Raw genomic sequence first — 16,926 nt, 5'->3', positions numbered from 1 at the left:
TTTGACGGCGCGACGGACCTTTATTTTGGCAGCTCTGAGCGCTGCTCGCATTCTCTGTGTTTATTAGTTAGCAATCTGTCTAACAGTACTGTTTAATATGTTATTAGATAGAACTGTTATAGAAAGTAGACAGTATATGAAAAAAGGTTATTAGCCTATGCCGTGTGGTTGATGTCCAGTGTTGATAGCTGGGCAGATAAACATAATCATGTTTGGCTTGGTCCCCTCAAAGTTGCATTGGATTTTCTCTTCAGCATAAAGGTTTAGAGACCCATCTATAGCCGCTTTCCGACCGGAGGAACCTTTTCACAGTTCCTAGAACTATTGGCTAAAGTACCCGGATGTCGGCGTGTTCGCAGGAACTAGGAACGATTTTAGTTCTAGGAACTCCATTTGTAGGAACTAATTTGGGTCCTACTTCAGAGTAGGGTCTAAACCAGCACTTTAGGAACTATTCGTGACGTTAGTGTACGCTGATTGACCGAACGCATGCGGAACACCAGCACCCGCCATTTTTAAAACAGCTAGAATGTAAACACACAGATTATAGCCTATATATTTACTCCAGAAACTAACAACAAACTAACAAACATGGAAAACAGTGATAAACCGCTTAGGTTATCAGATCTGTGTGAAGAGGACACTGATTCGCTGGACTCTGACCAGAGCGTTCTAGATCGGGTGAGATCTGGATTCCGTTTGCTGCTGTCGGGGGAAGAAGATGGTGAGCTGATGGGTCATGTAAGAGCCAGTGTGTTCGTATGTGCTCGCAGAGGATGAAGAGCTGCTGACCGTGAGGGTTCGCTGACTGAGGAATTCAGGTGATCTTGTTTTATTTTATTCGCTCAATAGTAGGGCTGAACGATTAATTGCATTTGCGATAATATCGCGATTTGATGAAATGCGATTGTTTTAATCGCAAAGCCGCGATTACACTCTGGTCACGTGACACGCGAGAGTAAACCAGTCTTGCAGATGAAGCATCAACTTGTCACGCTGTGCATAGGCCTGGCATAGGTAGGCTACAGGAAATAACAGTACGTGATATTGTGTTATAGATTCTCTCCAATGATTCTGTATTGATTAAGATCATTTCAGATTTATGTCTGAGCTTAGTTTTAAACACAGATACGTGATGACGCTACGTGTGCTTTATAAACAACCGTATTCTGCTTGCTTCTAATTCCTTTGTCTCACACACACAAACACACTCACGACACCACTCGAACCTTCCAAAAAATAATCTTTCATAAAGTTCAGAAAAGTTGAAGCAAATTACAAGAACATTCGCGTTCAACTTCACTGCACATGATATGAGATACGCCCGGTTTGCTTGATGTTACTTTTGGTCTCGTCCGCTGGTACTTTTCTTACAAATGCTCGAAGGCATTATATGTCTTTATGGAATACAGTTGGCTTATATATTACAAATATGAAAATCACAGACAGAAGCTGCTTTCAATTTCAAATACTCGCGCGCGCTTTGCGAAGAGCGTTTGAGCATGCGGCTGTGAGCGACTCCGTCCACGTGGTTAAATGTACGCATCTCAAAATGCTTTTATGACGCAAAATTAATGTGACACAGTCAGTTATATCTTAAGTTATTAAACAGACAGGACAAACCACATCTTATAATTTCAAAAGTGATGAAAACGTTCAGACAGCCGACTCTTAAATACTGAAAGAACTTTGTTTATTGTTTGTAATATTTTTTCCCCTCTTTGTTTTTTGTTTTGAAGCTATATTAGTTAAAATTATTAACATGTAATTGTATTAATTTAGTTTTTTAATGTGTAATTGTTCATAAAAGTAGGCCTACTTATAATTACATATGTAATTAAATATTTTAAGTTTTATTAATAAGATCAATTAATTAATAAGAAAAAAAATTAGATCGGCTCATGAGGTGCCTAAAGATTCTCTTCCCTATTTTACAATGATTTATTGCTTGTTTTTGTTGAATAATAGAAAAGATAAAGAGCTTAAAAAACAATCGCATATTAAATCGCAATCGCAATATTGGTAAAATTAAATCGCAATTAGATTATTTTCCAAAATTGTTCAGCCCTACTCAATAGAGTGAAGAGGCCATTTGTTGTTTCTAGGCCACAGCGAACTCTAGCAACGGTACAGGCCTGCAACGAGGGGTTGGGTGGTGACTTTTACATTGTGTGTGTGTGCGCGTGCATATACGAGTGATCACTCAAAAGGTCTTTGTTTCATATTTCATTGTTCCAAAAAGACAAAAATTGAGTATCAAGAAGTGTTATTGCTGATTTATGTGAGGTAACTGAAAAGGTTATTCTGATATTTGAACTTTTGCATTCTATTGGAATTTTATATAGTGATTTAACTCACTTAAAGTTAAAGTGAAAGTGAATTGAGTGTTTAGTTACTTTCTGAAAGGTAAAATAAGAAATAAGAGACAAGTGTTGATTTAAATTTGAAGTTTATTGATCATTTAATAGTCAATACAATTGTTTTCATTTATTTATTTACGCAATATTTCCTTTATTGTGTATGTAAATAAATGTTATTGTTTTGGTTATATTGTGTAGCTTGAAGTCAATTAGGTGAGACATATTCCTAGACTAGAAAGGGAAAGAATAACATTATTACATAGTTGCAAGTCGAGAGACACATTTTAAGAATCCGGAGCGTCGCTTGGGTTACACTCAGAGCATAGGGGGCGCTACTTACATGTATTAACCAAAAAAAGCATTAACTTTTGACTATTTCACAGATGGTTTCGATTTATCAAGAAAGAAAGAAATCAATGGTAAGAAATAAAAGTATTGAGTTCAGTTCAAGTGCTCATTTATCTGACCATTACTGAACCTCTCACTGAATCACACACATCTTCTGTGTTACTGCCTCTATACTACTGATTCCTTTGCTCCAAGCCTCCTTTATGGCTCTGTCTTCCTCTTCACAGGTCACTGTTATCTTCCCAAATATTGCGTCAACAACTGCTATGTATTTCCAAGGATTGTCAAAAGGAAGAAGAGCATTTCTTAGGATTTTTTCAGTTAAAGACAGCACAGCTTCATGCCGTGACTCCTCTACTAAACTCCAGTATGTTTTCTGCCATTCTGTTAGACGAAGCTCTTCATGCTCCTGTTTGTACCGCTTCACTTTCTCATCTAACTTCTGCTTCTGAATCTCCTGAATGTGTTTCTCTGTGTCCTCAAACATGTCATTGGTGAAGTGTCTTCCTCCATTCTCCTCTACCATCTTCTCTATTTTACTGATCAGATCTCTGAACTGTGGGAAACTGGCAGACTCATTATCTATACAGAAGAACCGGTTTCCACAACTCTCTACAAGTTCTTTAAGAGCTCGATTACCGTCCTGTAGAAACTGCTCAATGGTTTTGTTTTCCTCCTCTAACTGATCTTTGTGAGTAAAGAGGATTAAAGCGTATTTTTCCATCTGTTCTCCAAACACTTCTTTAAGCTGCTGTATTGTGTTTTTCTCCTCCTCAGTGAATCGACCCACTTTAATCACGATAATAAAAGCATGTGGTCCAGGAGAGGCGTATGTTATGCATTTCACTATTTCAGTTTTAACCTCCTCATCAGTGAGTTCAGTATCATAAAGTCCAGGAGTGTCGATCACTGAGATCTCTTAACCAAACCTCTCTCTAGTTTCTGCCTGACAATGTTTCATCTGAGAGTCCGAGCTGACGGAGGAGTCAAACACGTTTCTGCCGATGATGGTGTTTCCAGTGGCACTTTTCCCAGATCTAGTTTTTCCCAGCAGAACCAGTCTGATCAGGTCTTTCCTCACAGGAATCTGATGCTCATCTTCAGCTGTTGAACTTTCTCCTGAAACTACAACACAACAATCACATCAATGTGCAATTTAATTAAATACAACCTTCTCTAACAGCTCTTCTCTTTTAAAATCAGTGATATTTACATGTCAAGCATTAGCAGATGTTCTCAAACGGGTTATGAACTGCATTTGTAAAGTGATTTTATAATATTTCCTGGGGTGCAGTAATAATATTAGTTTGATTTTTACATAAAAAATGATTTAGAAATAAAAAGGCATTTTTCCTAGCCTGAGTTTTGCACCTTTTTCCTGGTATAAATTGCAGAATCAGCTAAAATTTGACTATTTAGCCAAAAATGACAGTTTAAAATTAGGATAAAGGACTATTTGAGTATTAAATGCACATGTGCTGTTACTGAACACTGCTGGTGATTATGTTGAGATGATGTTAAATTGCCAACTGTCTTTTTCTGTAAAATGTCTTTTTATATATATTTTTTAATTATGGAACTAATATTCTGCTGTCCCTTTTCCCTTGGCCCTTGAAAAATAGATTTTGAATCTCAATGGGATTATTGCCTGGTAAAATAAAGGTAAATAAATAAATTGTGTGGCCTGTGCTACAAAACTTTCAGCCTCTGCAGAACCAGTGCTATGTGCTTTTAGTTCACATACAGCCCAGTGTGGCCCAGCTCATCATGAGTTATTGAAATAATTAACATCAACAGATTTACTTACAATTGATTATAATCTCCTTGCTGTCACTCCTCCTCGTCTGTTGCATGATATATTTCCCACCGTTCTCCTTCATCATTCCTTCAATCGTCTGCAGTATTTCTCGTTTCTGACCGTCTGATTTACTCCTGTTGTTGAAACAGTGAAAGTTTCCTCCACATTCAGTCACCAGTCGCTGGAGATCCTCATGATCTTCTAGATATTCCTCAATGGTCTGTGGTTCATCCAGATCCTCCAGTTCATCTCCATGTGTGAACAGAATCATGATGTACTTCTGAACTTCAGGACCTAATAAACGCTTAATATAATCCAGGATCTCTTCCTCGTTTTCCACAGGTTTCTCTAGAGGAACGGTGATCAGAACAGCACTGAGTCCTGATGAACATCGAGAGATCAGCTGATCTGAAATCATCTCCAGCTTCTCTTCATTCAGATCTGGATCCAGTAGATCTGGACAATCAATCACACACACCTGCTTCTCTCCGATCTGAGTTTCTTCATCACACACTTCAGCTTCATGCTGCTTTTTATGTTTGTGGATTTTAAACCTCTTTTCTCCCAGTATAGTGTTTCCTGATGAGCTTTTCCCAGAGCCGTTTCTCCCCATCAGAAGAACCCGGATCACTGGATCATCTGCACCAGCCGACATCTCTGAAGGAGACAGAAAATATGGAGTCTGAAAAAAATAACTGTGGATTTTGTCCAAAAATTGTGCCTTTTGTTGTTGTTGTTTTGCAGTGAAAACCCACCAATAATTATGGAATATACCGTGAATTAACAGCGCTCAGAGACTGTTTTCCCAATCACACACTATACCCTCATTCACTATTCCCTAGTTCACTAATATAGTCCACGTGACTGAAAAGAAGTGAGTGAATGGAGACACTGATGAACACCTGATTAGCAGAATCACTGAAGGACAGAGAAACTGTTATGTGGATGTGTGGAGATGAACCCAATTGCAGACAGTGGTCACAGCAACACAGTTTATTGTACAAATAACAGGGAAAACAAAGCCCACGAGGGGGCAAAACAAGACAGGACTACGAGTGACTAACTAGACTATGACACTGACAATTAACTAGACTATAAACAAACAGCAAATACAAGATCAGAACTTTACTAGACAGGAATACTCACAAAGAGATCACACAAAGTATGGCAATGAACCGACACAAGACAGCAAACACAAGGGGATAAAATAGGGAGAAACTAATGAGGGAAACAGGTGACAAGGGTAAAGCAATGATGACTAAACGAGGATAACAAGGGGGCGGGGCAAGAGAACGAGACAACACAAGCACATGGCCCAAACAAAAGGCCATGTGCTTGCACATAAAACATGGGCCTGTCATGATCCTGCCTCAAGACCAGGGAAAATCAGACAGGAAGGCAGAATCATGACAGAAACAAGAACAGAAAAAATAGAAACGCAAGAACTAAAACTGACTTCCAGCCACACTGAGTGTGAAACCAGTTTGCGAACCAGTTTAACATTATTTATTTCATACATGTACAAAAGGTCTTGTTGAGAATAGACATATATGTAGTTGTTGATGTTTTATTGAATATAATAAAGTTTGTAGTCACCATGATGGAGATGAGTATCTGCTTTAGTTGGTCTCTAGCTGTTACTGCTGTTTGTGGAGTTGTTTAATCCTCCTCTGCTGAGATCTTCACAGATGTAATGTCTTTTTAGCTGAATTTTCCACCGGACAAAATTGCGATTGTTAACTCATGATTTCTGTTCTGTGCGTCTGTGCGCACCAATCTTGCACTTCTATCTACTCCTCAACCAGACCACCTGAGACTTCGGGTTTTCTGCATTATGTTAAGGAAGGTCTAATCTCGGGAACGCACAAAAAAAAATCCAGGAAAAGATTTACTTTCTCTTAGTGTTGTGATCCCATGAGGTGAGAAAATTGCACTAAAACACTCACCGAGTTTTTATTACTTGTTTTATCTTCAGTTGATTTCATCTAAGGCTGTGTCTGAAGTCAGTTGTAGTTCTTGTGTTTCTCCTTCCTTCAGTGATTCTGCTTGGTAATTTAATTATCAATTAATATTATTAATATAATATTAATTATTAATTATCTTTTCCGAGCTGCAGTTTATAAACAAACACTGTTGCCCTTTGTCGTTTATCAACATAATAAGTAAGGGATAATGTATATAGAGGCGGTTGTTATAGCGAATAACAACCCCGACAGGCTGAACGAGACCCCGACGCGAAGCGGGACTTGAATCAGCCTGAAGGGGTTGTTATTCGCTATAACAACCGCCTCTATATACATTATCCCGATTATTACATGGCTACCTACAAAATAAGTAATTTGACACAAAATATTGATTTAAAAAGGAGTTTATTGATTTAAAAACGTTGCTTCCGCTAAAGAAAATACTAGTCCATTCTGTCTCTATGGTTGAGTTCATAGCAACGCTCTGTTTTTCATGGCAACGGTCTTTTATTCTTAGCAGTGTCTGTTATTAAGAAATAACACACCGCATTCTACATTGGAATTCAACCAAGCCATGCAATAAATAGTTGTATTTCACTCTCACTTTTTTTTTGTCAAGCACAGTCTCACAGAAAACAGCCCTGGAAGTGGCCGGCATTAGCAAGCAAGATACAGAAAGACCAAAAGATACCCAGCTAGGTTAGACAGACAGACTAGAGAGAGATGTATTTAACTTTACTGTTCTTTGGTGACATCAAACTTGAAGAGGAGAGAACACAAGTCAATGTTGTTCCCGCAATTGACTTGCATGTTTTTATTTATTTATACTCACATGTTCTTATTTTAATTTTTCCCTCTCTCTTTGTGACCAGAAACATAGTTGTGCTTCATTTTCTCATTGATGTTGTAAACTACTGAAGTGACGTGCTTTGACACGAGGGGGAGGCCGAGGCTTGAGTAATTTGCGGGGCCCTACACAGCTTGCAAGCGTATAGGGCTGATCGGCTCTGACTGCAACACTGCGTCAATGTTACTCTTTACTCTTTGTAGTGTGGACACTAAAGGATTTTCCTGTGGGGTTAAAAGGGTTAAAGGTGTAAGATAAAAAGACACACCCACGAAAATGTAAGTTAAAAAACAGGTATATATGGGCAACACTGATCTAGAAACAGTGATGATTTGCTGCATGTGGTTTTATTTAACAGGCGGTGACTGTGTAGCTGCTGATCCAGTGCAAATCTCTGTATTTAAAATAGTTTTTTAGTTGTCTCAAATTAAATAAGTTCACAGTAATTCTACACTGATAGCAATTGATGTAATGTTTACAATAATTTTTTAACAGTGTATGCTCACATTATTAGAGTAAATATTAGTTAATAACTTTAAATAACAGTTGTCGATTTTTTGCAAATGAAATTAGTTAAAGGGGTGGTTGATTATGATTTGACGTTTCTAACTTCAGTTAGTGTGTAATGTTGCTGTTTGATCATGAACAACATCTGCAAAGTTACGACGCTCAAAGTTCAGAGCAAAGGGAGATATTTGCTTTTAAAGAAATTGTTTTTTAAGGACTACAACAAACGGCTGGTAGAGAATACACCACATTTCTCACGGGTTAGTGACATCACCAACCCTAGAATTTACATAAACCCCGCCCCCGGGAACATGATTTATAGATTATCAAGACAGAATATGCTAATCAGTGACTAGAAGATAACTACACATAAGCTACATAAATTCATCAACTTAACATCAGAAATGTCCTGTTGCTTCTACATGTTATCACTTCTTGAATATCTCCAACTTTGTCTGACTCCGTTTGAACATAAAAGGCTAAAAGTTTTAGAAATTTTGTCAATGTCTGTGTGAGGTAAAAGGACACGAGCTAAAGCTCCGCCCCCTGTGCCGCGAGTATGGGGTTAGATTCCAGAAACAATTCTGTGCACGCAAGATCACATTTTGAGCCTGCAAAAGGGCATTTCGCACGCACGTGAACTGAGTTTTGCATATAAGAAAATATTTTGAGCGAACAAAAAATCTATTTTGCATTTAAAATAAGTATTTGGATGTGCGCAGACGTTCTCTCACATGTAATGTTTCACTTTCTGAGCGCTATCTAAGCTCAGACGGCTTGCTTGCTCAACACAACCCAGCGTTACAATATGCCATAATTCCAGCCAATCAGAGATAAGGCTACTAAATTCTGAATGGCTGGCTTGACAACCAATCACAAGACTCCCTGCATCACCAATGGCGGAAGAGGAAAAATACATGGTGGAAGAGATGTTTGTTATTGGCTTGAACACTTCGATTTAAATTTGACGACCACACGTAAATAGCTTATTTGTAATCTAAATCAAATTATACTATTACTGTACAAAATGGCATGTCCCAGTGTTTCCTACACCTCAAGTGGTAGTTCTTTCTGAACTGCAAGTTATTTAATTAACATTAGTGGAATATGAATATGACTGAGCTGGGGTCTCAAATGTAACACGTTTTCAGAAATGAAGATGGACAGACTTTTCCCCTTTTAATGAGATAAGTGTGTAAAAACGGTACATCAGTCACATTAGAATAAAAAAAGCCATCAAATAAACGTAGAAATGAAATGTAATAACGTTAAAATAATAATCAATCTACTTCCTTGGAATTATTTAAACATAAACATTCACAGCAGAGATGTTCTGTAAAAACAACTATCGTACTAAAAAAACATAGACTTGATTTTCTTATATACTATTTAGGATGGATAGTGTGCACTTTGGGATGCAGGCTTATTCTCCCTCACTGCAAAAAAAAAAAAAAAAAAGAAAAAAAGAAAAAAAAAGATGTGGGTAACAATGCAAAATATATGCAAATATAACTGAAAATCTTGGATGTGTGATCCACAAGACTTCTACTATATAATTACTTGCATAATCGATTTTTATTTTTTTTGCAGTGAGGGAGAATAAGCCTGCATCCCAATGTGCATACTATCCATCCTAAATAGTATTTAAGATTACTAATCCAGTCTATATTTTTACAGTAGACTAATATATATAATACATGCAAAACCATCCACCTAATTGTTTACATTGTCATGTTTGCCATTTTGAGTATATATGATATGACAAGCATACACATGTGTACTTTTTAAGGCAAATGTAATTTGACAGAAACATAATTTGACCTCTATTCTGAAAAAAGAAAAACTAAAAGATTTGCTGGATATACATCTACCTGTTTCTTGCATTGCCAAATGCCTTGGTGTTTCTACAAGTACAGTACAGAGGAGAATGAAAGAATATGATCTTTCTGTTAGAGGAACATACAGCACCATCACAGACCCTGAGCTAGATAATGTAATTTCAGCTATCAAGTCTCAGATGCCAAATGCTGGTTACCGCATGGTTCAGGGACATCTGGTTTCAATGGGACTCCGTGTTCAATGGTGGAGAATGATGGCATCCATGCATAGAGTCGATGCAGTGGATCTCTTTTCACGGCTTACACGTGTAGTACGGAGAGGCTATTCTGTGCAAGGCCCCCTTTCCTTGGTCCATATTGATACCAATCATAAACTGATAAGGTATAGTATAATGTTTACATTGGAATTAATGTATAAAGTAGATGTTGAGGGCATAATACATCTGATTCTGGCCTAATAAAAGTCTTTGAGTGTAATATTGTATTGTACTAGTGGTGGAAAATAAGAGGCTAGTTAAAAATCTAATTTTGCCTAATAATGATTTTATTCTTATACTTTTCATCCCATGTAGGTACAATATTGTTGTATTTGGTGGAGTAGATGGCTACTCAGGGAAGGTAATTGTTCTTGATTTGATTGCTACATTTTAAAGTTCATTACTGTTTTTAGAGATTATTTCATTCTAAGAGCCCTTGAAATCCACCTCAATTGTGTTTCAAAGAGGAAAATAAGTCATACAGATATTGAAACACAAGGCTGGGTAACTTTGGTACTTTTAATTTGTTATATAATTTCAGATTATGTACCTGGACGCTGCTACTAATAATAAAGCTTCAACAGCACTTTCATTTTTCCTGACATCTGTACACCTCCATGGCTTGCCATCAAGGTATTTTTGCTCAGTTCAGAAACATAATTGAAATGATACAATATTGATAAATTCTGAAGTCACAGATTGACATAGTTTTATGGTCATAAAACCAGCATTAATGGATTTTTTGTATACTGCACCTGAAAGTCTTTCTTACAAGTTATTGTGTATTAGCATTAGGAATTCAAACAGTCCTTCTCTAAAAACTCATTTCAATAAATTAATTTCATTTTAGTATTGAGTGCCTTTGGCGAGATGTCTGGGTGGCTGTCACAAGCAAGTACTATGGTGTTCTGCACACTCTTGAGGAGGACGGGCTGCTGGACATCTCGGACATCTTCTACCTGTTTGGTGTACATTACATCTTTCTTCCTCACATTAGGGTAGACCATCACCCTCTGCGAACAGAAGGACATCTCTCTCCTGAACAACTATGGCAATTGGGAGATGTGCAAGATCTGGAAGAGGAGGAAAGACTTCAGGTCCCACATTTTCTATATTTTACTTGGTTTTTCCAAAAATGAAAATTGTCATTTACTCACCCTCAAGTTGTTCCAAACCTGTATGAGTTTATATCTTCTGTTGAACACAAAAGAAGATATTTTAAACAATGTTGGTTAACCAGACAGTTGATAATAGCCATTGACTTCCATAGTATTTTTTATTTTTTTCCTACTGTGGAAGTCAGTGGTTGCCATCTACTGTCTGGTTACCAACATTCTTTAAAATATATTTTGTTTTCAACAAAATAAAGAAACTCATGCAGGTTTGGAACAATTTGAAGGCCAGTTAATTATAGAATTTAGATTTTTTTTTTTTTTTTTTTTTTGGGAGGGCGAACTATCCCTTTAAAGGAGAACTCCGGTCAATTTTAACATTGAGCTCATTTTTTTGTACATTTGGAGTGCTGTCAATACAGAGAACAACGACAAAAATCGGTTTTGCCTACACCGAGTTATTCTATTTTTAAAATTTGCACCCTGTTGACTTCAATGGGGCAAGTACTAAACCTGCTTTTAGCCTCTTAACATCCTTGATGTGTCATTACAAGTGCCCAGTCATGTAAGTGATTCCTTCTGAGTGAACACGAGTGAATCTGACTGCAGTAGATGTGAAAGAAATGTATAAAAATGATGTTATTTAAGCCAGCGCAAATACCTTTGTTTACATACTGTTTTTCGGTTGAAGTCCAAAGTAGTCGATTGCCGAGTTCACGCGCATGATCATAGGTAACTAAACCTATGCGTGTTAACTCTTAGATCACAGTAAAGAACTGTACGATTAACAGTAAATTCCTGACAAAAGTGTTGCCAGTATTTTAAAGCACTGGCTTTGAGTGTGTTCCTGTGGCAAAAAGTGACGTCAGTGCATATTCTCTATAGGCCTCCACATGCTGACTGGGTAGACATGCTGATTACTGACTGCTGTTAATTGCCTACAAGAGCTGACCATGTATTTTTTCTAATTATTAGAATACGTTTTTTATAGATGTATAAAGAGGAATAATGACGTATCTCTCCAAAACACAGCAGTAAAATGATTTTGTGTGACTCTATGGGACGTCCCCTATAAAACTGACAAATCCTTTTTTCTTATGATTAGAAATTAGATTTTATAAGTCTCTGACAATGGTTAATGTTACATATCTCCAAAATGCAGCAGTAAAATAGTTTTATATGAGGTGTGTATACTGTATGGGACGTCCCCTATCTACTTATTACAAATTAGGTTTTTATGGGTGTAAAAATTATTCATATGAGGTAGGCTATAACATGTGCATGCAAGAATAGATTAAGTGACTCAGTAACACATTCCATGTAAGTAACTAATGCTTTTAAAGGGGTCATATAATGGTACATGCACTTTTACAAGTTGATTGTACTGAAATGTGTGTTGGCAGTGCCTGTACACAACCATCATAAAATGATAAAAATCCATCCAGTGTTTTTTTTTTTTTAATCTCCTTATATGTTTTCCCCTGTCTCTAATCAAGCCGTTCGACCTTGTGACGTCACACGGTCGGACGCCCCTCCCACGACTGTTGATTGACAGCAGCGTTTCAACACAGACCCGCCCTCTGGAGCACTGTCTATGAGTAGAATGGTGTCTAAGCGATTGTGGTGTTCTGTTCTTGGGTGTAATAAGGAACACAGTCATTTTGATGTTCCTAAATCCGAACCGCTGAAGACGCAGTGGCTGAGTTTGTTTTCGAAGGGAATATTCCCCACGATCAACGTCAATGCTTTCATGTTTGCGCGAATCATTTCACACCAGACTGCTTTACACACGAGGGTCAGTATAAAGCTGGTTTTGCTAAGAAGCTGCTCCTGAAAATAGGATCGGTACCAACTATTCATGTTCCTGCTGCACCTCCAGAAGAACTGAAGTGAGTGTAACGTTTTATTAACCTTAATATTAATATTTATATTAATCTTTGCAAATCGCTTGCTGCACGCTTCACAATGAATGCGGCTATTTTTACACTCAGGGTACATTACACCATGTTTTCTATGTAAAACGTTCTCAATATAATTCATAATCCCACGTTTATAATGAACGACACGTTATGTTTATTGTGTTATTATGTTTCAAACGGTGTACGCACAGAACAGAGGGGCGGGGCTCCACAGAACAGAGGGGCGGAGTCAGCAAAGCTCATTATCATTTAAAGACACATGTTCTTAAACGGCGTGCTGAAAACAGAGCTGTTTTTGAACAGGTAAAATTTGTGTTTTCTTACAATACTAATGATAATTTTTAATTAAAGTATATTACAAACTTTTAATTTAGACCCTAAAGAATCATATTAGCTTGTACAAAAATTGCATTATATGACCCCTTTAAGAGTACCTGTCAGTCCAGTCATTAAATAAATTAAATGGCAAAAAGAGGTATTAAGAAAGATACTTTATTTTATGTGTTTTTGAAACCATAAAAATATGATGTAATCACATTAAAACAATGATTGAGATGTGTCCTTTAAAGAAAAAAAAAATCACAGTTTTACAGCAGTGTCAAAGACACCACACTTTTAAATAGGCAAGGCAAGTTTATTCATATAGCACATTTCTTACACTTTGGTCATTCAAAGTGCTTTACACAGAATAATCACAGAATAAAAGCAAGGGAAATGAAAACAGTTATAAAGGAATTAAAATAGATAAATACAAGTTATAAAAGGAATAAAAAGAGTAAAAAGATGATAAACTTTCATCTGGCAAAACACCGGTGTATCATATTACTCCAGTTTTACCCGAGATTTTCCCATGGTGATTAAATTGTGCCTGTGGTGTTCTTTCGAATCTTTAAAATAATAAGGATAACATAATCGATAATCTCGAAACATGACATCTTCTTATATCATCTCGCATTTCTGGGCAACTCAAAGATAAAGCTCTGAAAGCGCGTTCTCTCTCTCTCCTGTTCCTGAAATTACCGTAATCAGTAATGCATCATCCAGATGACGCAAACTCTAATTGAGCGCAGTGAGAGAGACAAACACATTTGTATAGGGTGTGGCTTTACTCTCGAAGTTTAACACTCATTTAAACCTTTATAAAATACATAAATAAATATATTTGGATGGCTCTTGCCCGGTTTGGAAAAGAACAGGTTGAAAAAAAATAATGAAATGATTTGGAGAAATCACTTTGAAATATTAAATACATTATTATTATTATTATTATTATTATTATTATTATTATTATTATTTATGTAGGGGGTGACATCAAGAGAAGTTATGAATCAAGAGGGTGCAGTTTTTGAGATCTTTCACATTCTATTCGCATATTTAATGTAATATATTTTTATATTTATATATATATATATATATATATATATATATATAAATATATAATATATTCTCTCCGTCATTCCTGGGTTTCATTTCGGACATTTCTTTCCTATAAACCTGACTGCTCATTTTACAATGGAATATTCAGCAGAATCAGCCTATGTGAAAGACTGTAGCCTCTATACAGACGAACGAAAGATTATATTAGCTGATAATGCTTTCTCATCCGGGTAAAAAATACTAAAATACAAGCTGCAATGCGGGGATTGTATGAATTTGTTCGGTATTATATTTCAAAGGTTTTGCGTTCGACCGAAAAGACATTCCCGCCATGTCATATTTTCTGCATCATCATCATCATCCCCATTAGGAGCTCCGCTATTTAGCTTTAATAAATCCTGTGGGATATTCTCTTACCAGGAGGAGTTTCAGACCCCGTCGCCATTATCAGACTGCAGAAAGATCACAGCGCAGGAAAATACTTCCTAAAACAACAATATAGATGAAATAATCTCAATATATGTTTATCTTATAGGCTATTATCAATAAATCAATACATCTGCATGAAACCCGTTGCAGGAAATGCAAACTCACCAGGAGTCGAGCTGATGTTCAAGTCTGTCTAAATCTCTATTAGGAAAATTAGAGATAAATTAGATGAGCATTAATAACTGGTTGTGGAGCTTCTCCTTCTTCTGCAGTTCTGCGACAAATGAGACGTTCATATATATAGCCTTAAAGCCACGCCCATTTCTCGAGCTGCAGCATGACGTGATATCTAAACCGAAAGATAATCTGATCCATAAACCACACATCCATAGTCTAGTATTGCTCTTATTATTGTTGAATAAATGGATTTCAGTTTCATTCTATCAGCGACTGAAACACACCTAAAATCCTCTTATTTCACTTACATTTAGTTTAAATGTGAGAAATCCATGTAATTTTCGTGTCAAACCACATTTCAAGAAATCTTATCACTTGTTCTAATTCCTTTTTATTATATAATTTTAGATTTATATCTCTACTTATCTTTTTATTTGTAAAGAAGATATATTTGGTTTTCTCTACAGAGAATTTAAATCACCCATTCATATCTGATTGCATTTTATTAACAATCCACATTTCTGCCTCTAATCCAATATAATCGTTAAAGTTCATTTCTAGAACATTAGAAATTACTTAAAACAACTAAACATAGACTGATTATTGGACGGAAAACAACATAGAACATACATTTTTGTATAAACTCTTAATATAAAAAGTAATATTTTATTAGTATATGAAAATAAAATACTATTTTAAATAAAAAAAAATCTAAATTTTCCCATTTTTAACCCCATTTTCTGACAGGTGTATTAATTGTTTTGGCATGTTATCAAGCTGATGATGTTTATATTCAGTACTATCAAATTATATACAATTTCCATTGTCATAAGATTATGAGTCTGCAACTTCTCAAAGGTATCAACATTTTTCAAGGTAACAAAATAATTTTGAAAGAACTATAATGAAACTGTCATTTATATTCGACATTCTTTTCTTTCTTATGAGCCAGAAAACACACTAAATTCAAACTATAGTATAAAGGATACATATCTGTAAAATAAGTCTAATATTATTTATAAAAAAATATATACCAAAATATATCAGTAATATATAAGCATATCAGATAGAAGCTTGGTGTCACCCAGCACTTTGCAGAATGTTGCTAGAAGCCCAATGAAAGGCAAGAAGACCCCGTGCCTCCACAGACCGGTCCCCACTTCTCTCTCAGCAATATCTTCAAGGACACACAGCACTGCAGGTAACCGGTCCATCATATTACGGCAGGCAAAGTGCCTGCACGCCCATCTTGTGTCGCTGAGCTTCTGAAGCTCTCTAGGCTGACCTCCATACATTTCTTTCTGAACTTCAAGACATGGTTTTATCGTAGATTTTATCAAACACACAAACAAAAAAAACTACAATGACAACACGTTTCTGCCGATCACATCAATCTCATCTGGATCATCTACTGAAACTACAACACAAACAATACGCTGTTTAATTATATCTGAATAGTCTCAATAAACTTTAAGGTCAGTGTTACACTTACATTCAAGGAAATTTGTAATCAGAAATAATAATAATAATAATCATCATCTTACAGTTGACACCAGGGTCGCCTTTGCTGTTACTCATGTTGATTACAAATTTCCCCCTATTGTCCTCCATCATCATTCCTTCAATCTTTTGCAGTAGTTCATGTGTCTGACTTTCTTTGATGTTTGACTTACTCTTGTTGTTGAAACAGTGAAAGTTTCCTCCCCATTCAGTCACCAGTCGCTGGAGATCCTCATGATCTTGTAGATATTCCTCAATGGTCTGATCCAGATCCTCCAGTTCATCTCCACATGTGAACAGAATCATGATGTACTTCTGAACTTCAGGACCTAATAAACCTTTAATATAATCCAGGATCTCCTCCTCGTTTCCCACAGGTTCCTCTAGAGGAACGGTGAGCAGAACCGCACTGAGTCCTGATGAACATCGAGTGATTAGCTGAGCCTTCATCTTCTCCAGCTTCTCTTCATTCAGATCTGGATCCAGTAGATCT

At 36.5% G+C, this 16,926-nt stretch overlaps 1 pseudogene across 1 annotated transcript; it reads right to left on the bottom strand.

Annotated features, from left to right (window-relative positions):
- Positions 1-2,841: 2,841 nt before the first annotated feature.
- Positions 2,842-5,161, bottom strand: LOC308694837 (GTPase IMAP family member 8-like; annotated as a pseudogene). Its single transcript has 2 exons — positions 4,516-5,161; positions 2,842-3,833 (listed from the first exon to the last, which is right to left on the bottom strand). The product of its transcript is annotated as a GTPase IMAP family member 8-like (transcript).
- Between the last annotated feature and the right edge of the window lie 11,765 nt (positions 5,162-16,926).

Source organism: Scardinius erythrophthalmus (genome assembly GCF_964197995.2).
Source record: "Scardinius erythrophthalmus genome assembly, chromosome: 1".
In the NCBI taxonomy this organism is placed as follows: domain Eukaryota; kingdom Metazoa; phylum Chordata; class Actinopteri; order Cypriniformes; family Leuciscidae; genus Scardinius; species Scardinius erythrophthalmus.
This window is presented reverse-complemented; position numbering and strand designations above follow the sequence as displayed.